Source organism: Ambystoma mexicanum, chromosome 6q (assembly GCF_040938575.1).
Source record: "Ambystoma mexicanum isolate Mex_15411 chromosome 6q, UKY_AmexF1_1, whole genome shotgun sequence".
NCBI classification, from domain to species: domain Eukaryota; kingdom Metazoa; phylum Chordata; class Amphibia; order Caudata; family Ambystomatidae; genus Ambystoma; species Ambystoma mexicanum.
The window spans coordinates 498,791,739-498,816,455 of record NC_090937.1 but is presented as its reverse complement, the minus strand read 5'-3'; positions in this window follow the sequence as shown (position 1 = coordinate 498,816,455).

The window sequence follows — 24,717 nt, the reverse complement described above, 5'->3', positions numbered from 1 at the left end:
GTAAAACACATGGAACAGATCGAATAAATAAAAAGGATGGAACAGATGCAACACACTAAATGGATGAGAAGGATGAAATGGATCAACAGATTGGATGGTGTAGTTTATGTATGATATGATATGATATGATATGGCATTTGTAACGCGCCTATACACAGGTGTTTCAAGGCGCGACGAGGCAGGGAGGGGAGGAACAAGGGGAGACAGACAATGATCCTACTAGGCCAGGTGTCATTCAGATCGCGCAAGTGCAGGGGTGGGGGAGGGGGAAAAGTTCAAGGGGAAGGGGAGGGGGGACGTGCAGTACAAGGTAAGTGGCGTAAAGTAAAAAATAAATAGGGCCAGCTGGTGGCAAGTGCAAGGTAAGTGCAGAACAAGTGCTGGAAAGGGGGGGGCTGTAGGGATACAGAGACAGTCCCGCAGTGCAGAGGGGATTCCAGGGCATCAGTGCAAGTGGAGAGTGGCTGGGCCCAGGACCGAGGCCGTTAAGAGTGGTCCAGTTGCAGAATCAGTGCAGTTTCAGTGAAGAATATTAGCTGTTCAGCAGGGGAGAGGGAGAGAGAAAGCAGAAGCAAAGAGGAAGGTTTTGAGGTGCTTCCGGAACCGGAGATGGTTCTCCTCAAGTTTCAGGGAGGCAGGAAGGCTGTTCCAGAGGGAGGCCCCTGCCGTGGAGAGAGATCTACCCCCAGCTCGTTGCTTCGAGAAGCGGCTGACCCTGAGGGAGTTGGAGGCGGTTGAGCGAAGGGCTTGGGAAGGAAGATATTTGGGAAGAGAGAGTTGAAGGAGTGGACAGAGTGGACATGATTCATGTAGATGAAGCATTGAATGATGGAATGAATGGAAAGACTAGTAAACTAATTGATGAACCAGACAAACGGACAGAGTGAATAAAACGGATGGAATAGATGGTACAGATGAGTGCTCGATCTCAAGCGCCTTAATGAAAACCAAAGTATCACACCACCACGCTTACTCTCTCCTATACACCACAATTCAACTAGAACACAGTGATACCATGACACATTCGATATAGCTGTTCTCATACTAACACCGTCCCCATACTCCTCATCATCCTAATTAAACACAGCTAGCTGAACACACACCGCTAGCCTAAGCGTCTCCTCAGGCCTAACACAGCCAGAAATCACTCTGGGTATCAACCCATCAGAATGAACACATATTCCTGACCTCCCAACCACCACACCTACCGCTAAGAAGCAGCTATCATACAAGTGCCACACCAGCTGTACACATATCCAGTGCACCCACGCATTTTATGACTCTCTCTTTCTCTCCTGACTTGAACTGTGGTTCCCGAGGCGTTCAACCTACCAGCGCTTTGAGATCTCTCCAATGATACATAAGGCGCTATATAAATGCAAAGTAACATAACATAACATAACAGATGACCTAGGAAAGAAGGATCCAAGGAAAGATAGAATATTGATGAGAGCAGTAGCTGTGAAAGAAGTTCTTGATTACCCTAGTGTGATGTTGCCCTGTAGAGGTACTAGAAAGCTGAGTTAGCCCATTGCACTGTGCTTCTGGCCGTCCTAGATTGCTTCACAGGTATTTCTTATTCCACTCAGAAGCCTGAAGCTTCTCCAGTCCATAACAAAGCTCCCAGTTCCTGAGGAGAGAAGCTGATTATCCCAGAGATCCACATGTGCATGCGCACAGGGCACAAAATCTATCACTAGTTAACCAAGAACTCTACTTTTTGATGGTTTTTCCCACTCCAAATTTTTTTAAATAATTTTCTTTATAACATGTGCAGATTGCAAGGGGTCAGTCAAATTTGAAATTAAACATCTCTCTATATATAAAACAGAGTTGTGTTTATTTGTGGGTTTGTATATGGTGTTGATCTTGGGGAAGTAACTCCCCAAGATCCCCGATGTAGTATAATTTATAGTGTTTTGGAGTACAGCACCACTGCATATAATCACATTACTGCTATAATGTGGCACAACAAATTCTTCAGGTGATAGACTTGTACCCTCCTTTTGAGTATTTCTTTTTTCTGCCTGTGTTTGGTCATTGTTTTGATTGCCCAGGGAAGGAATAATAGCATCTCCACTTACTCCCTGTTCATTGATATTCCCCATGCATGAGTCATCCTTCTTAAATCTGTCTCTTTGTTCTTTTGGAATTTCAGGTTTTCCTTTTTCATTTGTACCAATCTCCAATGTTTGATTTAGCTCTAGGTTAAACCGTACCTCTTTCATAAGGGTATTTGTACTTTCTATCACAGGTTCATTTACCGGTATCTTTATTTTTGAATCCTTATACATCTCAGAGTCATTATGGAAAATCACATCAGAGCAATCTGTTTTCTTGGCACTGCAGGTATTACAAGCACTTAGTCACTTTTCAGAATCCATCCGGTCATTGCTATGTCCTTCTGCCCCCTTCTTTGATGACTATTTTTGTGCTGTCCAGAGCTTTCCTATTTGTTCAGCTAACATTTTCACTTGGGCCTGTAAGGATATTTGGCGTGTTACAGCACAGAGTACAGCACTACTGCACAGGTAGCAATTTTATTTTGATGCAGCACCACCACATGGGTGTGGTGCATTGCTATATGTGTTGCCAGATTAACATGGACATATAAGTAAAGACAGGCTATTCAGTCAAAAACGATTTTAACATATAAGATGCAAATCTATTTTTACAGTTAAAAGCACACATGCACATTCAAAAATGCACACTATTTTTCACCTGAAATGCCTATGGTGCAAGAGACACATTTGAAAATGAATAACTAACCTTATGAATAACTAACCTGACTAATAAAACTGCATTTAACATAACCCACTAATTAAAATGTGTCTCCACTGCAGAATTAGGCCTACTCTGAAAGTGAACTTTTAAACGCACATTCATATTTTTTTCTTTTTCTCTGCTGCTCTGTCCACATAACTACAGGAAGCAAAGGGCTCGAAGGAACAGGAAATCAGTTGGTTACAAATGGTTACTGTAGAAATGAGCCATTGTGTAGTGAGGGAGGAGATGGCATGATTGATTCTGATTGGAGCAGCGTCATAGCAAGTATCATGCTAGAGGCAGTGATTAGAGTTTTGCTGGGGGAGCTTGAGGAGAGGGGGAGAACAATCGAGATTTGGCAGAGCTGGGAGAAGGACCTGTTTCCTGGCTGAAGCATTCCTGCTGCAAAAGCTGAGAATTCCAGGCAATAACCCCGGTTTGAGAACGAAAGACGCTTGTTTTCACTGGGGTTAATCTTCAAGGGAGCCAAATTCAGAAAGAGAACAGCTGGAGAAAACTCATGCTGAACAGATGAGGTAATTACAGAAGTGTGGGGGCTGAGTGTGTACGAGAATATTCAGTCAGTGTGGAAAAGAGATTCCTGTGCTTTACTCACATGTTTAATGTTGCAAATTGAGTTCTTGTCTCCGCCACTCTCTTTTCAGTGTATCACAGACAATGCTGTTACTGTGCTATTTTATTTATTTCTGCAAAGAGTGAGATTGTGTTTAAATGCAACTTTTACAATACACAAAAATATTTGAAAGCAGACGGGTGGTGTGTTTTATATTTACCAATACAGTGCTGATGATGTGGGGAGATGTTTAGACAGTGCAATTGTCATTTTCAAGGTAGCTAAACATCAAATTTGGCTGCAGCCGTGGGCACAATGTAATTCAGTATGAGCAATTATAACTAACTGTGTGTGTTGTAGTTTGTCGGAGGTCTATGAGTCGGCAAAAAGGGAGGCCCGGGACATAGTTCACTACCATATATAAGATAGTGAAAATACCACATGATAGCTCGCTGCCGTAGATAAGACAGAGAGAAATTGCCCATGGTGGCACACTAAAAATGAAAATGTGGGGTTCCTGAAATGCAAGCCTGAGGTCTCTCTAGTGATTACACGAAAAATCTAAACAAAAATAAGGGGTTCTGGATATTGGGGCCACAAATAAAACAAGGGAATTATGCTCACCAAAATACCACCAACCACGCATACCAACCACGCATACCAAATACGCATGTCTGTGTGCTGAAATAATGCATGTCCACTGTATTATTGTTGTACATGGCCCAATCTGAATACAGTTATTTTTCGGCGGTAAGAAAATACCGTCAGGCCCCAAATCTCCACAAAATACCCTACAGGCCTCGAGTCACTGGAATCTTTCCATCTCTCTAGAATCCTCTCTCTGAGGCCTAGATTGATATTGGTTGTTTTCCCCCTGATTGGATCTATTCTGATACCTCTCAGGGGAATGATTTCTATTGGGATTGTTCCTGAACTCTTGATTCGTATGTGGAGGGGAGCGGGGTGCACCCATCCTTTGATTGTAGTCCCCTGATGGTGGCGATTCATTGTATTGACGTGGAGCATAATTCATATTCTCCCTCATGTCCTGTCTCTCATTTTGTGGGTACTGTCCCCTATACTGATTCCCATTACCAGTAAACCGATCCACATATCGGGGTCTGTCCTGATTATCATATATAATGGTATTAGAATAAAGTCTACTTTGTATCCCCAATGTCTGGTAGGGACCATTATTTCTTTGATCCTGGCCTTGTCTCTGATTATTATTCATACCTGACATATCAGGCCGATATCCTGCCCGGGGTCTGTCTCCACAGTAGCTAGGGCTAATGTAGCTCTCCCTATTACTAGGATCATGTGATTGAAACATTGGTGCAGGGTGTGATGACCTTTGTTGATTACCCCTTTGTTCAGGTGCCAAATTATTTTTACCTGGACTTTGAGCAGACTGAAGGGACATTTTGGCTGACCTGATTTCCATCACTGTTGCTGAGGGTTCTTTAGATTTAGGTCTAGTATCTTCATTTTATCACTTTCTCTACCCTGACAATAGAGTACCTCATATAGTTTTGTGCTTTGGTGTACAATCCATTCAAGGGACTTGTCACGGTCAAATTCACGGACCAATTGGGATATGATGTCTTTCTGTAGCCCATAGAAGTAGGCAGTTTTAAACTCATTGGAATTGGGGCCAAAAGACACATCAAAGCGAGAAAATGCTCTTTTTAAGTCTTGTAAAAACTTGCGATGGAATGTGTTAGGCCCAGCAGTGATTGTATAAGCAACTTTCTTTGCCTCCTGCAATGACTGGAAAGGAGAAAAATGACGCCTAATCTCTTTTTCAAACTCTGCCCTTGTCATATTCTGATGTTCATTTAATTCTCTTACGATACTGGCTGTGGAAGCCTCTAGGGTTAAATGAAAATACTGCCTGTATTGTTCCTTAGGTATCTGGAGGGCTTTAAATATGTCATGCACCGCTTCTAAGTGGTCCTCTATGCAGCATTCCCCTCCCTTTTTAAATGGTTTGATCAGGGCTTTGATGGATTTCATTATTGTTATGGGGCTTCTTGTTGCAAAGCACGGAATTGCATTACTTGGTGATTCAACCCTGGTTCCAGGTGTATGGGATTGGTGGCAGCCCCCAATGGGTGTATCAAATCCCCCAAGGGCGCTGCAACCAAGTTCATTCATTCATTGGGGCATTAGCTCTTTGGGTAGAAATAGAATTCACCTCAACTCCATTGAATGTGATGCCCTGCCATCTATCTTGGGACCTGGGAATGCACATTTGCTGTTCCAAATCCTTGCACTTTTTAAGGAGTCTGTCTGCCTCATTTTGCAAGTAATTGTTTTCATCACTCATTTTATTAATTACCTCCTGCATGTCGCACATTTGCATTTGGCATTCATTGAATTCTTTGTTTCTTTTGTCTCTTTCTTGAAGCATTTTAACCATTTCCTGTTCTGCACTTTCTTTTTCAAAATGTTCTTTTTGTAAAACTTGCATTTCTGAAACAATCTCATCTTTATCTTATCTAATGTGGTCCACCAATGCTTTTAAGTGTACCAATTCTTGTTCACTGTCCTCAAACTGTTTCCTGCCTTGGACAATTGAATATCAAGATCTCTACATTTTAACTGCATGTCTTTTTTACTCCGTTCTAATTCTTCTCTTAACATTTCCTCCTTTTTACTTGCCCCATCTAGGTCAGCTTTTAACCTGTTAATCAGATTGGTATCACTTTCTTGCATTCGCAGGGACCTATTCAAAATAAACCAAATCTTGGTGCATATTCGTATCAGACAATCTTTCTCTGCATGTTTATCAGCTGCATTTAATAATCTCAGAAGGCAGACCTGAATCATGCTGCCTTCTGCAAAAATATTGTCTAGTTTTTCTTTCTGCACTTCACCATGAATGCGGTCGTGCCATTCTGTGGCACTGTTCGATGACCATGTCCCATGTGCATATAACTTTGCCTCTAAGTATTGCACTATGTCTGAGAATGTGGCTTCCATTTGAGACATTCTGAAATTCGTTTTTAGTGACACACTGCTATTATGAAATGGGTTCCCTCTAATGTACAGATGGCAGTGTGAGACACACTTGCCATGCCCAGTAGGTGCTCTATGATCACTTTCCCGGCCTGCAACACACCATAAATATGTTGGGTATTTTGTGTAGGTTTGTGGCCTGGTGGTATTTCCTTACCGCCAAAATAATGGTAATTTGGTGATGACTACTCCTTGCATTTAGATTGGGTTTGGCCTTACTTCCTTTCAGTGAGCATTCCTTATTACATTATATAGGATCATTTGGTGGTATACATTTTTGTTGGTGGTATTTTCTGGTGTTAAATTACTTAGTGGTGAGCATGATTTTCCTTCCCTTCATTATAGCCCTATCATGTAAACCTTCCTTATTCTTATAATATTTCTGTGATCTATAGAGAGCCTTGGACTTACATTATTCAGAAATACCACAATTTTCACATATAGCATTCTCAATCCCCTGTGGTAGTATCACTAATTTATTTACACCAGTGAACTATGTTTCCATAGGCCTCTTTTGCTGATTCATGTACGCTCAGCAAGAACTATTGTATTATGTTCCACTCAGAACCCACACTCACACACTGAGTGGAATCACACACAGTTATTTATAATCACTAAGTCTTATTTTTAGACAACTTATTCTTTCTGTTGTTTTATCTACATGGGGAAAATGACAAATGCACTACCTAAACATCTTCCCAGTATTACAAGTGCTATTCCAGATGCACTAAGAAAAGAGAAAAACAAAAACACTACAGGTCTGCTTTTATGTATTTTTGTGTATTATAAACAGTTGCATTTCAAAACACCATTTTACCCTTTTGTTTTACAGAAACAAACAGAAAAATGTACAGCAGCAGAACGATATTCACTTTGCATCATCTGTAACAAAAAGAGAAGAAAAAAACATGCAGCAAAAGAACAATATTCACTTTGCAATATTACAGCGTGTCAATTAAACACAGGGGATTCCCTATATCTATCCTTCCTGCCTGAGAAACATTTCATGCGTGCAGCATACCTTCAATTTACTTTATAACTACCAGCTATTTGTAGCTCTCCGGCAAGCGAAATCCCTTGGCATGTCGCCTACGAGAAATGACCCGCTGTTGCCCTAGTAAACTTGCAACTTGAAAGGCACAGCGAAAACACACAGTTTTCAAGCCGGTGCCAAGTGAGACCAGAAATGCTCAGTCTTTGAAGGTCAGCAACCCAGCTGAAACGAACTCCTCAGAGCAGCTCAGCCAAAGCAATCACTTCACAGCAGCTCAGCAAAAGCGATCTCAACTTAATTCTCTCAGAGCTCGTCCAGCAAACCTCTGTTGCATCCCCCCATTATTACGTGTCACCAATCAATTTCAATAGACGGTATCCTCCTTCATTCAACAATAGCTCTACTTTTACAGTAAGAAACTGTATCTAAACTCATTTCCTGGCATGCAGATTTTGCTTCCTGCAACACAGTGAACAGAAAGAGCAAGGAAAAAAAAAACATCTAAATGCACGTTTAAAATGAATCTCAGAACAGGTCTTTCCTGCCTCTTTTTCCACATGGAGAGCACATTATAATGTTATTTAGTTAGTACTAGTGTTAGTATTGGTTAATTAAGTCAGTCAATTAGACAGCTAATGTGGTCTCCTGTGAGTGAGGCATTTCAAGTAAGAGAAAAAGAGAAGAACAAAAATATATATATTCTGGTGCTTTTAAATTTGCACCCTGTCTCCATTTGCATACCCATATGTTACATTGGTGACATATGGCTGGCTATATGTGTGCCACATTATAGCAGTAATGTGATCATATACAGTGGTGCTGTACTCCAAAACACTATAAATTATACTACAAGTTCATGTAATCAAACTTGGGGGGTCAAGAACAGTGGTTCGACCAGCTCTACCAACAGAAAGGGAACAAACCATCTGTCTTTTCATCACCTATAACCATGCCCAGATGTTTACTCCCCTGTACCCAAGGGAGAAGACTCATTCTATTCAACAATCTGGGTAGCAAGAAAGGACAGATGACGTAATGACGTAGCAAAGCAAATAATCATTATTTAATGTTGGCTCTCTCACAGACACTAAAAAAGATACTTTACATAAGCAAAACAAAGGCTAACAATTTTCCCATACCATTAACAGCTAGTTCTGGAATAGAAAATGGAAACAGGTCTTTGGAACATTAATATTGCTCTACGTTTTGCTATGCATGAACCTTATTATGTTTTATGTATTGCTGAACACTGGACCATTTTCGGCTCAAGAGGCAAAACATTCTGCCATTTGTATAACTCATTGGACAGAATCAGCCTCTTCACATACACTATGCAAGAGGTCAATAAAGACTACATAGCCTTTATTCGGTATCAGGTAATATTGTCCCCATACATAAAGTCCCATACATAATGTCGCCGGGAAAAGCCATTAGCGACATTATATATGGTGACATTATTTATGGGGATGAGTTGTGGGGATGTCCCCGGTTCCCCTTGTAAAAAAAACATGTGGGCGTTGCAGGGATGTCCCCTGCATGTTCAATGTAATAATGTACCCGCAAATAATGGCAAGTTTTTTTGTCAGGAGACATTTTTTTGCGGGGAGGTTATTACATGGAACCCTTTATCCATTATAAATCAACCCATTTCTGTTAGGAAAGATCAGCAGAGGCCAGTACAGAACATATAGAAGGGTTACCATGCAAATTCAGAGACACATACATATAGGGACATATTATGGGCTACATTTAAGACAGTTACTCAAAGGTGCTTTGATAAATACTGCAGCAGATAGGAAATAGTTACACAATGTGGCTGATCATGTTTGCTTTATTTGATACTTTTCCACATTTGTGTTTTATAAATATAACCCACTTGGGGTGTACAGAGAATGGCGGAAGAGTTTCTCACAAGGTCAGGGAAACTCTAGCCTTCTGAGCTGGTTACTATTACAACACCCCACTCGGAATGCACGTGGAAAGAAGCAGGAGGAATTGGGTGTCTGTTTCTGGACCCTAAGACAAAAATTACAAAATAGTAGAAGACTGAAGCCTGTACGGGGCCAGCAGGAACGGAACAGTGACTTCCTCCTGAATCAGGAACAAGTACACTGTTAACAATATGGCACGAGTTAGAATATTGAAATATGACAAAGGAAAGGGGCAGCGATTGCCGGCTGGGAACTCCAGCAGCCAAACTCTGTAAAAAGGAATTCCACAGGCACAAGGGAGGACAAGAACCGTAACAGAAATATCCAGGGAAAAAACAGGAATTGAAAGTGAGCAAGGTTCAAGGCAGAGAATGGGAGGAAAGAGGATAAGCAAGAAGACAAAAATCTAAGCAGAAGGGTACAGAAGATTAGAATGGCAAACTGAAAAATACATACCAGAATCAAGGAACAGCAGACTGAACTGTAGACCAGGAACAACAAAACTCAGTACTGAAAAGCTGGACCAGGACAACAAGCACTGAACTGCTGACTACAAGGAACTGCAACTCTAAACTCGAGTGGAATAACAAGGGTGGGAATGCAGACAAATAACAAGGACATTCAGGACTGGAATCTAGGGAGCTAAAGCCAGGTAACAAGGACTATGCGCACAGAACAAGAAACTGCAGGCAGGGAACAAGATAATTGGTGGTGTGGAGCAAGGAGCTGCAGGCAAGGAACAGGAGATTGCAAGCAGGGGAGCAGGGCTGCAGTGAAGGAAGCACAGAGGTGTAGGGCAGAAGGCAGAGGAGTGCAGGAAAAATATCAGTGCTGCAGGGCGGCAAGGCAGGGAGCACAAGGCACTGGAACAGGAGCAGGTTCTGGAAAGAGCAGGAATTCAAAGATCAAAGCACAAGGGGTTGGCAGCAAACTCAATGCAAGAGCCTGGTGCTCTTGCAGGCAGCTGTTTAAATACTGCCCTGCCCTGTGCTAAAGCAGGCACATTAGCTGCACCTGGAGTACCACACCTGAAGATAATCTGCCTCCTCCCTCTCTGGTCTTGGGAATGTGAAAATGGCACTGTTCTCTAAAGCTTATGGCGATTATAGTTCTTAGACTGCTGAATAGGAATAGCAAGCTAGTGAGAACTGCTACAAGGTGAATTATGGGGCATGTAGTTTCCAAATACCAAAGTCTTGCAAACGGAAAGTAATGAACAAGCTATGTACCTGTAACGGTTGTTCTCCAGCATGGGTCTGGCATGGATTCACATGCTCATGAATATTCCCGTCATCAGGCTGGGAATCCTCGGTAAAAGAAAAAAACAGTTTCAGTTTCATTTCTGAACTGTCTTTCTCCTAACAACCAATAACTGGGGTCTGGGTCATATTGCCCCAAGCCGAGGACTGCCCTCTACCTAAGCCCCTCCTGTGGCAGCATCTTCATATCTGGTAGCACGTAAAGTGGCAGTGGGACCAAAAGAAGAGCCGCAGAGGGGTAGGAGGGAGGGTTCGCATGTGAATCCATGCCAGACCCATGCTGGAGAACAACAGTTACAGGTAAGTAACTTCTACAGCATGGGGCCTGGCATAGATTCGCATGCTCATGAATAAAGAATACATAGCAGTACACATATGCACAACCATGGGAGGTGGCAAGGCTCAACATAAGCATCTCTTACCTCCTCACCAGGCACACCTTCAAGCTAACAGGTTGTGCAGCACTGCTTGGCTGACTCTGGACTCCTCCCTGGATGCCCTGTCGATGCAATAGAATCTCGTGAAGGTGTGCATAGACCTCCACGTAGCAGCCCTGCAGATGTCCAGCAGGGGCACATCAGACAGGAACACTATTGTAGCAGTGATCGCTCTGGTAGAATGGGATCTCGGATGGCCAGGCAATGGTCGGTTTGCCAATCGGTGACAGTGGGTGATACAGCCCGAGAGCCACCTGGAAATTGAAGCCTTGGACAGGGCCTTCCCATGGATCACAGGACCAAAGTTCACAACAAGTTGAGAAGTTTTCCAGAAACTCCTCGTGAGAGCCACGTACAGCTTCAGCGCTCGAGCCACATCCAGCGAGTGCAAAGTCCTTTCAGCCGGCGACAAAGGCATCAGAAAAAACACAGGCAACACCAACGGCTCTTTTAGATGAAAGTCCAACGGCACCTTCGGCATTAAGGAGGTGTGCATCCACAGCACCACCCTTGTCTTGTGGAAAGTCAAGTAAGGTGGTTTACAGGAGAGGGCCTGGATCTGCCCCACTTGTCGTGCAGAGTTGATGGCCACGAGAAAATCAGTTTTCCATGACAAAAGCTTTAGTTGTGCAGAATGCATACGCTCAAACGGTGGTCCCATGAGCCTAGTAAACACCACATTGATCTCCCACGCCAGTGCCAGAGCCTTCACCGGCGGGAACAAGCGGAATAGTCACTTGACGAAGTCCTTGACCAATCGGTGTGACCAGAAGGATGGTCATCCTGGGGACCTGGTGTAGTGGGAGAAACCCGGCAGATGAATCTTGATGGAGGCGTGGGCCAGTCCGACAGAAAATAAGGAAGTACCTGAGGAGCCTTGACCCTCAGTGGGTCGATCTTCTGGGAACGACACCAAATAGCAAATCTCTTTGACTTGAGTCCATAGCATTTCAAAGTCGACGATGATCTAGCCTTGGTGAGAACTTCCTTGCAGTCAGCCGGGAGATCGTAGCCACCGAATTCTAGTGCTGCAGGAGCCAGGCCTTCAGGTTCAGAGACCCTGGATCGCGGTGAAGAATGGCACCTCCTTCCCAGACGAGAAGATCCGCCACCACTGGGAGCTTGACTGGTGGTGCTGCTGACATGCTGAGAAGGTCCAGGTACCAGATCTGCCTAGGCCACGCCAGTGCGACGAGGATCATCCGGCACCGACACTGTTTGAGTAGATTGATGACTGGAAGTAACAACAGCAATGGAGAGAACGCATACAGAAATAGACCTTTCCATGGAAAGGAGAATGCATCCCCCATGCTACCCTGCTGGGGAAACCTGCTGGTGAACCTCCGGCACTTGGTGTTCGTCGCCGTCGCAAACAAGTCGATCTGGGGATTGCCCCATTTGAGGAACAGGATCTCCACTAGGTCCTGCTGAAGTTCCCACTCGTGGCAAGAGCGAAGCTCCTTGCTCAGGGAGTTGGCGACTGTGTTCTTTACTCCTGTCTGATGAAACGGGATAAGAAACATCTGCTGGGTGATGACCCAGCGCCATAAGTCCCTGTGACTCTTTGGAGAGTGCTGGGGACCTGTTGCCCCCCTACTTTCTGATGCAAACCGTTGTGGTGGTATTGTCGGTGAAGACCTGCACCACCTTGCCCGTGTGGGGTGGCAGGAACGATTTGGGGGCCCAAAGCACCGCCCATAGCTCCTGCACAATCATGTGCAATGTCTTTTCCTCTGGGAGACACAGGCCTCTGACGTGAAGACTTCCGATGTGGGCTCCCCATCCCTCCAGGGAGGCGTCCATTGTTACCGTCTACTGATGTGGTGGGGTCTGGAAGTCCACACCTCCGGTCAGATGAGAGCGCACGCCTCAACATTTTATCACCCGACAGAACCCCTCGTCAAGAACAATCTTGTCCTGGAAGCTTCGAGACACTTGGATCCAATGGGCGTCGAGGAACTCCTGCAGTGGCTGCATCCGTAGCCTGCAGAGCCAGATGAGGTAAATGCATGACAACATCATGCCGAGCAGAGACTTGATGGCCCTAACCATGGCGATCTTCAGAGTGAGCAGCCGTTGCAGCTTTCCCAGGATGGCCGCCACTCTCTCCTCCGACTGCGATGCTAGGCACGGCACTGTGTTGAACTGGGATCCCAGGAACAGCGTGTCCTGTGATGGAGTCAAGCAGGACTTTGCGTAATTCACCGAGAACCCCAGATCTGTCACTAGGCGGATGGTCCTCGCCATGCGGTCGACAGCAGTGCTCCTTGAGCTGGCCTGGATGAGCGAGAGAATCCAGCACCCAACGTTCCGTGAGATGATCTTCCACATGCTGATAAAGTTTGCCAGCCGGCTTCCCACTGTGGTGCATGGGAGGGGGCCCAACGTCACGGCCGGTTCATTCCTGGTTGGACGTCGACGGGCCACCTTGGGGGCCTTGGTGACAATGACGTCCTCCTCTGAAAGCCTTGGAAAGGCCCCTGTTGGTCTCCTGGGCCGAGGAGCGGGGGGTTGGCGGTACGAAGAGGAACTCCTGTCATAACCCTTAGCAGAACGGGAACACTTGCCTCCTGAAGCCTGAAAGGACAGCCATCACTGCTGTAGCGTGCCCTGGGCACGTGCCGTCTCCGTATCCACCTTGGTGGCCTGTAGAGACTCATCTACAGCCTTCCCGAACAGATTGTCTCCGTCAAAGGGCATGTCCAAAACCTTCATCTGGACATCCGGCAAAAGTTGGTGGCCTTGAGCCAGCCATAACATCGAAGGCAAACGCTGTTGCCCATCTGGCTGACCCCCTCGTCAGCGATGTCCGTGGCCACAGTGATGGCGTGGTCCGACGCCACCTCACTTTCTTGCAGAAGTCCAGGATGGGAGCGTTCTTGAAACACAGCTCCCGGTCGTAGCGCACTACTATAGCGAGGGGCTTGGTGGTCTTGATGATCATCACCGCAGAGTAGATAACCCGTCGTCCCATAGCATCTAACTTCTTCCCCTCACTGTCCGGAGGGGTGGTTGCTGCTGAGGAAGAAGCGCCCAACGACTTCTTCTTAACCGCTGCCGAGACCACAGAGTCCGGTGACGGTTGGGCCCGCAAGCACTTGGGCGCAGAGTCCGGCAGCCTGTACTTCTTCTCAAGACGATCCGTCTTCGCCGGGGCCATATAAGGGTTCTTCATGAGAGACAGGCCTTCGCCCCAAATGTCATCCAAGAGTGGGACCAAAAGGATGGTCTTCCTCTTCGCCTTGTGGCGCTGGTACAGGAAACCCTCCTTCTTCTCCTCTGGAGTGAGCTGGAAGAGCTCCAAAGCTCTGGAGATCATTGCATGAAATGAGCCTATCTCGTCTGGTGGGGAGGATCTGGGAGGCGGCGACAGGAGGCCCTCCATCGCACCGTCGTCGTCGCCGCCGTGTAAGGGTCTGTCTCATCCCTCGGGGGGGAGAGGGTGACGAGGCGTGGCAAAGCTGCATGGAGGTGGTCGGCCAGTGGATCAACCAAAACCATGTTATGTTTAATCCATCAGGTTTTGCTATGCAGCAAGCAGGAACTGTACAAACAGACTTGATATAAACATTCCTCTCGTGTGTGCGTACGTGCGTGCGTGCGTGCGTGCGCGCGTGCGTGCGTGCGCGCGCATATATATCTTTATCATTGACTCAACAAGTCACCTCTCCCCTCATAAATTCATTATTTCTGTGTTATCTTTCACCCAGAAAGAGGTTATTAGCTTTAGTGCCAAGGTGCCTCTTCGGGCATATGTTGTGTGCTACAAACCTCATACTATGCCATACCAGTTCAACTCATGTTAGCAAAACCTACCGTTAGTTATCCAAGTACAAGGACTTCATTGTGCATCGACCGCAGAACAAAACAACAGATGTACAATCCACTGATTACTAATTATGGGACTGAAATGGTTAAAAGCGTGCATCAATGCACAGGCAGATTGGGTTCACAAAGAAACAGTGCCAGTCCTTCTTGAGGGAAAGTTTCAGTGTGGCTCGTGTGTCCTAAAAATAGGCAAGACCCCCGAGTACTAACATCACACTGTAACAATTTAAGGTGGTAAAGCAGGCACCATTACAGTCAGAGCTAGGTTTGGAGAACCGTTTATGAAGGGCAATTAATCCAGTGAGTCAACAAGAAATACAGCGTGGGAGCAGGATGACAATGGGGCAACAATTAATAGGCTGAGGAACAGTTAATCTAGGACATAATTAGTGGTCAAAATGTAAAACAGTGTAAACAGTTACACTCTGAAACCTGAGATCAGAAATACCTTGGGTTAAAAGTCAGCACAGACTAGGGTGATTGTTCTAGGACATCTGGAAGCAGAAATACAGTGGTGCAACAAGTGCAGTGGGGAACAATTAATCAAAAGTGACAGGGAAAAGGAATGAAGCAGACAACCATGAACACAGTAATGAGCAAATAATCTAGCTGGGGTAGAGATGATTAAATGTTGGGGAAAATAATCTAGGACGCCTTGATACAGAAACACAGTGTACAATATAATGTCTTTTTCTTTATTAAGTGCATATGGTAAAAATGTACCTTTCACACTTCATTTAAAAACCATAAAAAGGATAAAACAGATTACAGGCAGACAATTGTAGATGAGTAAACAGAATTAAGGTGAGACACCTTTTGAGTGCTTAGGTGGTTATTTTATCCTGTTTTTCTTTATGATGGTCAAAAAGGGACGTTCTGGCCATCATAAAGAAAAACAGGATAAAATAACCACCTAAGCACTCAAAAGGTGTCTCACCTTTTCCCAAATGTGATACGCCCGTGTGGTAAGAACAAGAGCTTCTGTAGCATACAAAAGACTCCAAAGTTAGTCAGACCATATGTTATAATATGTCGCATACCCCCTATCATACATAGGTTGGAGACGTGGGCACTGGTCAAGATATGTCGAGCAGTCTCCATTTCCTCACCAAAAATTCTAAAGGTTCTAAGGTCACGTCCAAGCCCCAGGGAAAGACAGCGCTGGCAGGCTATCAAACCTGAGATATAGAATAAATTGCAACAGTCGAGGAAAATGATATTTAATCAAGTAGCTGCATGGGCTAGCCCTGATGGGTATATTGAGCGTACCTGGGACGTAAAGCCAATATATCAGTAGATTGGGCACGGTCAAAGACACATGTCCTATCCTCAATTTTAGCCAGATGATAATCCATTATTGAGGAAGGAACAGTACTTAGACCGATGTCCAAGAAGTGGATCATGACTTTTTTTTCCAATCCACAAAACCAAATGCTACGGGATAACCTCCGTGCATGCATGACAGAACGATTCAAATGATTAGCCTTGCTATTTAGCTCAAGCGTAATTTTTGCCCATAGTCTACAGACTGCATGTTTCCATGTAAGGTGAAAGACTGCAAGCCAAGCTCCAACCTGACAGCCTGCACAGGTACCGAGCAAGGCAAGCTCAACAGAGAACGCAGAATCTTTGCTTCAAGTCGTTCCACCCATCAATCACAGGTCTCTGGCAATGCCGCCAGTAAGTACATAATAGCAGGGACAATTGACTGTTTATATGCCATCAATTTGGCCTCAATCGATCCCCCACCCAATCTATTGATAACACTTCTGATGGCTAGCCATTTAGACCACGCCTTTTTACAAACCACTGCACCCGTATGTGATTGATCTTTAGTTGCCTGAACAGTCATACCCAGATACTTATATTCACTCACTTGTTCCAATGGCTGACCATCTATTTTCCAGACAAATTTGGGAGCTCAGTGCACTCACTTCCCAATTGTCATGATTTTGGACTTAGAAATGTTTACCTTAAGACCGTGAGCCCGAGCATACGCAGACAAAGCCTTGAGAGAGTGTTGTACACCTATGGCTGTTGGATCAAAAGTGACTGTATCATCGGCATAGGTGATGCAGTGCATGTCTTCACCACCAAACCGAGGGAGGAAGGTGTTTAATGATCAGAAGGATTCTACGAAATCGGAGAGATACTATGTATATAAAGTAGGAGCAAGCACACAGCCCTGCTTTAGGCCTCTGTTTGTAGGAATAGAGGCCCCCAGAATGCCAGATGGAATCATCAATGCTCCAGTTCTCCAGCTTAGACCAGAGAACACCCCTGTGACACACTGTCAAAACCCAAGCTGTAATCTACAAAGCACAAATACAATGCCTGGTCTGGAACAACTAGGATATCATAAATAAAGGTAAGAAGAACCCATAAACGCTGGCTTGTGGAGCAATTCTTCCTAAAACCGGTCGGAGTAATGTCAAGCAGGGCATGATTTTTGACAAGTTACAAAAGAGCTTCGTGCAGAATCTTAGAATTATTTTTAGACGAGCTTTCCAGCATAGCCAAGAGTCTGAAATTCTCTGGCAAGTGCCGGGAACCCTTCTTGTGGCCAGGGATAGGAAAGACTGCTGCCATGTCCTAGGGATAGACCCAGTCTCGCAAATATGCAGGAGCAGCTGACGGATACCAGAGTAGCCATTGTCGAAGGACACTGATAAGAGCCTTCTTCAACCCCTTATTCAGAAACCTACCCAGGGGGTCATACAAAGTTATTATTATCAAGGGCCCACCCCCAAAAGGGAGCCCAGCAATTTCTACGCAAAGCAGATATTCCTTACATCCCACAATTTTGATCTCTTTAGCATCATAGCGAGTTTTAATGCCCACACATGGACCACCCACTGTGTGGCCGGCCCTAGGGGTCAGTGACCGAAGGAAGAACGTAGCATAACCATCTAAATCAAAACAAGTAGTAAGCCATGTTTCCTAGATTAAAACAATTTCATTGATCTTCATGAGGTCTATTATATCCCTATTACACATGAATGAGTGATGGCTTCTCGAGTACCAGAACATGACCCTAAAGGTGGCATTTCTACTGGTGTCCAGATTTCAGTATGGGGCTGGTAATGAGGAACAAATCAAGAGCCCTTCATCCTTTCCTCCAGTCAACCATAATCAGAAGAGCAGATTACCACATTTCCCCTGGCCAGAAAAGTCTTAGCGCCGATGTCAGGGCCAGGAGCCAAATTCTGTGATGAGCAGAAAACATAAATATCAAAACCCATCTGAAAGAAAGACCCAGAAAACTTACATATGGATTCAACCGCCTGTGGAGAGACAAAGGCAGCCAGTACGCAGTTTGAGACACTATTAACTATTAACATCCTTCATTGTAATAGAAGCGAGGGCAGGAATTTGGTGAAGTAAATTAAGTAACCAAGACCGGTTTTATCAATCAGAGGAGATCTCTCCACAATATTTACATATTTTAACCCAGAGTAACATGCAGGGTCAGGAAAGGAAGTAACAAAAGCTGATCTAGCATTCCTGCTGGCCTTCACATGGGCTAGCCAATTATAATGATTGTACGTTTGCATAATGTCTTTAAAACCCAAACATTCTTGACCCCTCACTGCCTTAGACCCAGATAGTCGAAGTCCCACATGGAACATTAATTCCAGGTCTTGATGATTCAACCGGTGAAGTGGCAAGTGGTTGGCCCTCATAGCCCTTTTGAAGACTGAGAGGAGGGGAGTCCACTCTCATAATGCACCTTTTCTTAGAAGTTTTAGACAAACCATCCCCTGATGTAACGTCCTGAGAGTTAGCGAGCGCGGTGGACCGTGCCTTGGGTGGCATGACTTTACTAAGTTTAGTGAGGGTAGACGGAAGTTTGGACACCCTACGACAGCTTGCCCCCAACCATTTGTCCAGGGGACCATGCAAAAGAACTTGCCGAACAGAACCGCCCTCCCCCTTTTTAGTAATGGTGAAACGGCCCACAGGAGGGGCAGAAGGGGATTTCTCACTATGTTTGGGAAGATGAATTTTCCTGTGAGCCTTTACGACTTGTACTGTAAAGTTCTTGTATATCAGACAGAGGTTTGTTGACCCTGATGCTTTTAATGGGCTCTTTGCACAGGGACAAAGGACTGTCAAACATAGAGGATTCCACACACTGGCCATCCAAAGCTTGATCCTCAGTTGAAGCTGTAATTTGCACAGTATAACATTGAAGAGAAGGAGAGTCTTTATGGGGAAGGTCGATCTTCTCGTGGCCCCACCCACCCTGCTCATCAATGTTCTCCCCAGTGGAGGCCTGAGTTGTCCAATCTCCAGTAAAAGTAATGCTACACACTTGGGTTAGCAGCTGACACACACTGTTTTTAATGTGAGTCTGACCCATTGCTAAACTAGAAGAGATCTGGAACAGGGAATCCACCTTAGTCTCAATAAACTGCAACGAGGCAGAGGTAGAAAAGGGAACAGACTTGCACTCCCCCGCAATAGTAGATTGTACACACTCACTATCTTCACTGTCCATGCTGTTGTCATCTGAAGAAGACATGTATTTGTCCAAATCCAGGGAGGCAGAAAGATTAGTGGGCAAATCTTCACTAAACCTTTTAGAAGAGGGACCCAATGAGTTATCTTTTAATGAGAGGCAAAGATTGAGGAAAGTCCCATTATTATCAATGGTGTTTGAATTGCAGAAGTTATCCGTTGGCTCTGTGGCCCCCCTCATGGGTGCCAGCTTCCACAAAAGTGTCCTTAATCGTCATGAGAGACTGCTCCCTTGAGGCAGTTGCCCAGTTTTATCGAAAAAGAGAGTGATCTCTGGCTGCACCACAGAGATGTGAGCTGCTTTGTCCCTCTTTACCCTGTGTGCCACCTGAGAGGCAGAATGTGTACGCTTCCCTGCAAGTGCGCCCCGAACATGAGGCCCACTTGAAGAGGCAACCCTACGCAGCCCATAACAATGTTTTTTAAGGGCTGTCATGGCAAAATGAATGGTAAAAGGGAACTTAATAATTACTACAGAGGTAAACAATGAATCTACAAAACATGGGAGCAAAAAACACAATGTAAAGAGGTAATATTTATCTAGTCCAAAAATAATACGGTGCCATCATGTTTTGCAACTCGCAATTGTCAATCCAGGGAACCTAGAGCAAATGTTCAGTGGGGCAACAGTTGCTAGAATTTGGAACAGTTCATTTGGATTACTCAAAAAAGAAATGTAGTGGGAAACAATTAACCTAGTAGGAAACAAATAATTAAACATTATGTTACAATTACTCTGGGTACTGGGCAGCAGAATTACAGTGGGTAACAATTCATACAGTGGTGAACAGTTAATCTAGGAAACTTGGTACCAGAAATATAGTGCTCAACAATTAATAAAGTGGGACAAATTCGCCTAGAGCCACTGGGGACAGAAAACAATGGGTTAACAATAAATATAATGGTGAACAGCTAACTGGGGCATTTTAGAGAAGGTATGTGGTGGGCGGAAATTAAGGCAGAAATACAGCAGGGAATAGAAATTAGATAGTGTGGATGTTAGTCTCACCACTTGGGACTAGCAATACAGTCGGGGTGATTCATGGAATGATTGTGCGCTGAAATGTGTGGCACAAGCATGAAAAACAAAGCGCACTCATGCGAAACGCTACCGTTACCGATTCATGGAAGGCCCCGCGCCTGGCTTACCTGTGAACTATGCGGAATCCGCACATGGCGCACACATCACTGCTACAACCCGAAAGCTGTGCGCGAGTCACCCAGTGAAGGCGCACAATGTCCAGCGCACACACCTAAAAAGGGGGCGGAACATGCGGAATGGGGAACAACACGTGAAAATGTTGGTGTAACGGGGGAAGTACAGCAGCGAAATCCATGCAACACCCACACTAACAACACGTATTCATGGAATTGAGCAGGGCCATCCCGCGCACACCAAAAGACGCGCAAAGCCGGAAACACTTCATGCGAAAGCAGGCAGAAGCACCCCCTCACAGCATAAAATGCGCGCAAACGACAAACAAGCATATACAGCTACGATGAATGTCCCATTTCTCGCAGCAGTGATCGTGGGACACCGCAGGAGGAGGAGGATAGACAGGCCCTGCATTTTCTTACCCAGTACCAGCCTTTTTGGGATGCCTGATGACCAGGTCTGTGGCAGGTGTAGGTTTCCACCTCATATCATCCTAGATCTGGTCACTGAGTGGAAGGATTACCTCACATCACCCACCTTGTGCTCCCAAGTACTGAGCCCTTTGGAAAAGATGCTCAATGTCCTGCATTTTATGGCCACTGGGTCATTTCAGCGGACAACTGCCAAAGTTGGGGGTGTCTCACAGGGCATGCAGTAACACTGCCTACACCAGGTGTTGGCAATCATGACTGCACGCCCCTCAGTCCGCAGGCACATGTACATGCCCAGAACACCCGCAGAAAGGCAGGCCGTGGGCCAAGACTTTTATGGGATGGCACACTTCCCCAGAGTGCGCAGGGCCATTGATTGCCCTCATGTGGCCCTTCATCCACCTAGGGCCACTGAGCACATCTATCGCAACCACAAGTACTGGCATTCCATCAACGTGCAGGTTGTATGCAATGCCAAGGGAATCATCACCTCTGCCTATGCAAACTATCCCGGGTCCACCCATGACAGTTTCATATTCAGAATGTCAGCCCTACACCGGGACCTGGAATATGGGAGGCATGGCAACACATGGCTCGTTGGTGAGTACAAATTCCTGTGCACATGCATGCATGTCAGACACAGACAATACACAAACCCAACTAGTGACAACCATTATCACCCCCAGGGGACAGTGCCTACCCTCTGAGCACCTACATGATGACGCCAATACGGAACCCCACCACACCTCCCCAGGTAAGATACAACGCAGCCCATATTGCAACAAGGGGTATAGTGGAGCGCACATTCAGAGTGCTCAAGTCACGTTTCCGCTCCCTTTACTGCTCTGTTAGGCAGCTACTATATGCACCCCCGGTAGTGTACAGGATCATTGTGGCAGCATGTGTCCTGCACAATGTTGCAACCCGGCATGGTGCACTGATGGACATGGTGGTACCCCCACATCCCCAACCACACGCACGGCTGCTGCGCATTCGAGGGGAAAAGGCACATGGCGAGGCAGCCCGTACCCAGCTTGTGGCAACATTTTCACCTAAACCCCCCCCCCCTGCGGAGTGCACACAGACCTAGAACATTCCAGGTGATAATCGATGATGACAAAGGGACAGTCATCTGTCACAACCTTAACACCCTGAGAATGTGTCCTTGGAATTGCAGCATTGTGTGCATCCATAGCCACTTAAATAAATACAATCCTGTGTGACCAAAAGGCACACATGCAAGCTACAGATTCCACCCCCCATGCAAAATATCACATCCAAATGCTGGTATGTCACGTAAACCTCCCCCAACCCCATGTCACCAACCCCACACACCATGCCATGGCATGCAATGTGAAAAGTACAATAACAATATCAACACACATGACACAACTGTCATAAAGTGCACCGTCACAAATGGAAACAGGCCACAGACAATCCCCTCAGACACGGACTCTGAAGAAAAGAGTGAGCAAAAATATCCATACATCAATGCATTCCAACAAAGATGTCAACACCAAAACCTCGAACCCTCACTGGCATGCATTTCACGGAATCCCAAAGAAGGAAATAAAATGCAGGTGCTGCAGGGTTGTCCCCCGCAACACCCTGCTCACTACACAACACAGTACAGTGAGTGGTTTTTGCAGCCTGGAAACACCTGCAGCTGCATAAAAAAACAAAGCAAAAAAATGAGCCTGCGGCGCCAGTTCACGATCACGAAAGTCAATGTGAACTTGTGCAGCAGGGACACAGCATGTCTCAGAAGGCAAGAAGTGTGTGCGTGGGTGGATGTTTGGGTGGTGATGGGGGTGGGGGTGGGGGTGTGTTTGCAGCGATAATCAATGCATGTTAGCCTTGGAAATGCATGAAACTTCAGTGTTGCGTACAATTCCCATGTGAACCACTCCATTGTGGACACATCTGCAACGGAAACATATTGCCGATCCTGTCACACATCATAAGCAAAACCAACACAGGACTACCAATTTACCAGCATAACATATCATGAACACAGGACCCAACAGTGACAATGGGGGTCATTCCGAGGTAGGAGATAAGTAACTGTCCTACCGGCATGGCGCAAATAGTGTGTCCGTGTAGTCAAGAGCCTGCTAATAGAGGGCTATTACGACTTCGCGGTCACGAGCTTTGCAAGAGCATTACTGCCATGCCATTAAAGGCATGAAAACGGCTCTTAGCGGCATCATGCATAGTGCAGATTGCACTACTGGCATGGACCAATGCGGCATTAGCGGGCACCGCTAATAGCGGTCACCGCTAATAACGGTCACCGTAAATAAGCGGAACCGGAAGTAGTGTCATCGCACAAGAACGGGAAGGAGCACGGTGGCCATCTTTAAAAACATAATCCATTGCCATCCTCAGCACACAGGACCTGTGGGACACTGCTGTTCGTGGAAACTCATCCTCCAACACACCACAATGCCAAAGGCTATTAAGAAGGGCCCCTCCCGCCAGCGCAAGGAGTGCTTCAATGAAGACGAGCTGGGCATGCTAGCTGGGACCCTGCAGGAACATGCTGACATCGTGTTCGCCCAGAGCATGAAGAGGGAGGCCATCATTCGCAAAAAAGAGATCTGGGTACTTGTGGCGCAGAAAGTGAGCACAGTTGGGAACACCCCACGCACCATAAAAGACTGCAGGAAGTGGTGGGACGACTTGCGGCTGTGAGTACGGAACATACTCTCAGCCAACAGGAGCCAGGCAATGGCAACAGGCAGAGGACCCAGCTCCCCCATCAAGCTGTCCCAATGGGAGGACATCTGTGCCAGCCTGATTGGTATTGAGGGCATAGAAGGTATTGGAGACATGGAGTGTGGCGCCACAAAATCGGCGGATGGAGGTGAGTGTCCTAAGAAAACACTGTAATGCAGAGTCTGATGCCCAACACACACACACTCCCAGCAAAGTTGTCGGATGCATCACAGACACATGCAGTTTCCTGCAGCAAGGCAATGCTGTCCCTGACACATACCACACAAAATGTAAATGGCATAAGTCACACTGCATGCAGGCCCAAACAAATATGCATGTTCCATACCTTACGTCTTCCCGAACATGAGTGACCCCCGACATATGCCTGCATCACCCACCCATGTATGAAACAACGTGATCATCCAAACTCAAATGCCTTTTACTCTCGATTGTGTGGATGATCAATTGTACAAATGTATGTATGATGCCTATCAAACCATCACTCATGCCGTCCCTCTCTTCGACCCCCACAGGCTCAGACCATGACAGCGATGCCCAGGACTCAACCCCACAGCAAACCACACTCCGAGAGAGGGCCCGGGATGAGTCCAACCGACCTTCCACCTCGAAGGGCCAACCAAAGGCCCGCCATGCACCAACATTGAAAACACCTGAAGTTGCCAGGGCACCGGTGCTGCCAAGGGCCATTGAGGCGGAAGTGCCAACACCTTTCACACAGCCACAGGAAACAGCTGAGGCTCTACACTTGACAGAGTCCAGTTTGGCTGGGGAAGTGGCAGCAACAGCACCCCAGGCTGAGGAGGAGGCACAGGAAGACATATGGGTGCCCATGGAGGACCATTCCTCCGAACTGCCCTGCACACCCAGTCCACTACCATGCCCCCAAATCACATCTCTTGGTTCAGACCATGCCACCACCCTGGAGCACTCTGGGGGGGGTTAATTCAAGGGGCCATTAGTCCCATAGTTGAGAGCAGTGAGGCCGAACATGAGACCCAGGCACCGTCCACCTCCACAGTTGCACCCGCAGGGCCGCAGCGTTATGAGCAGCTGACTGACC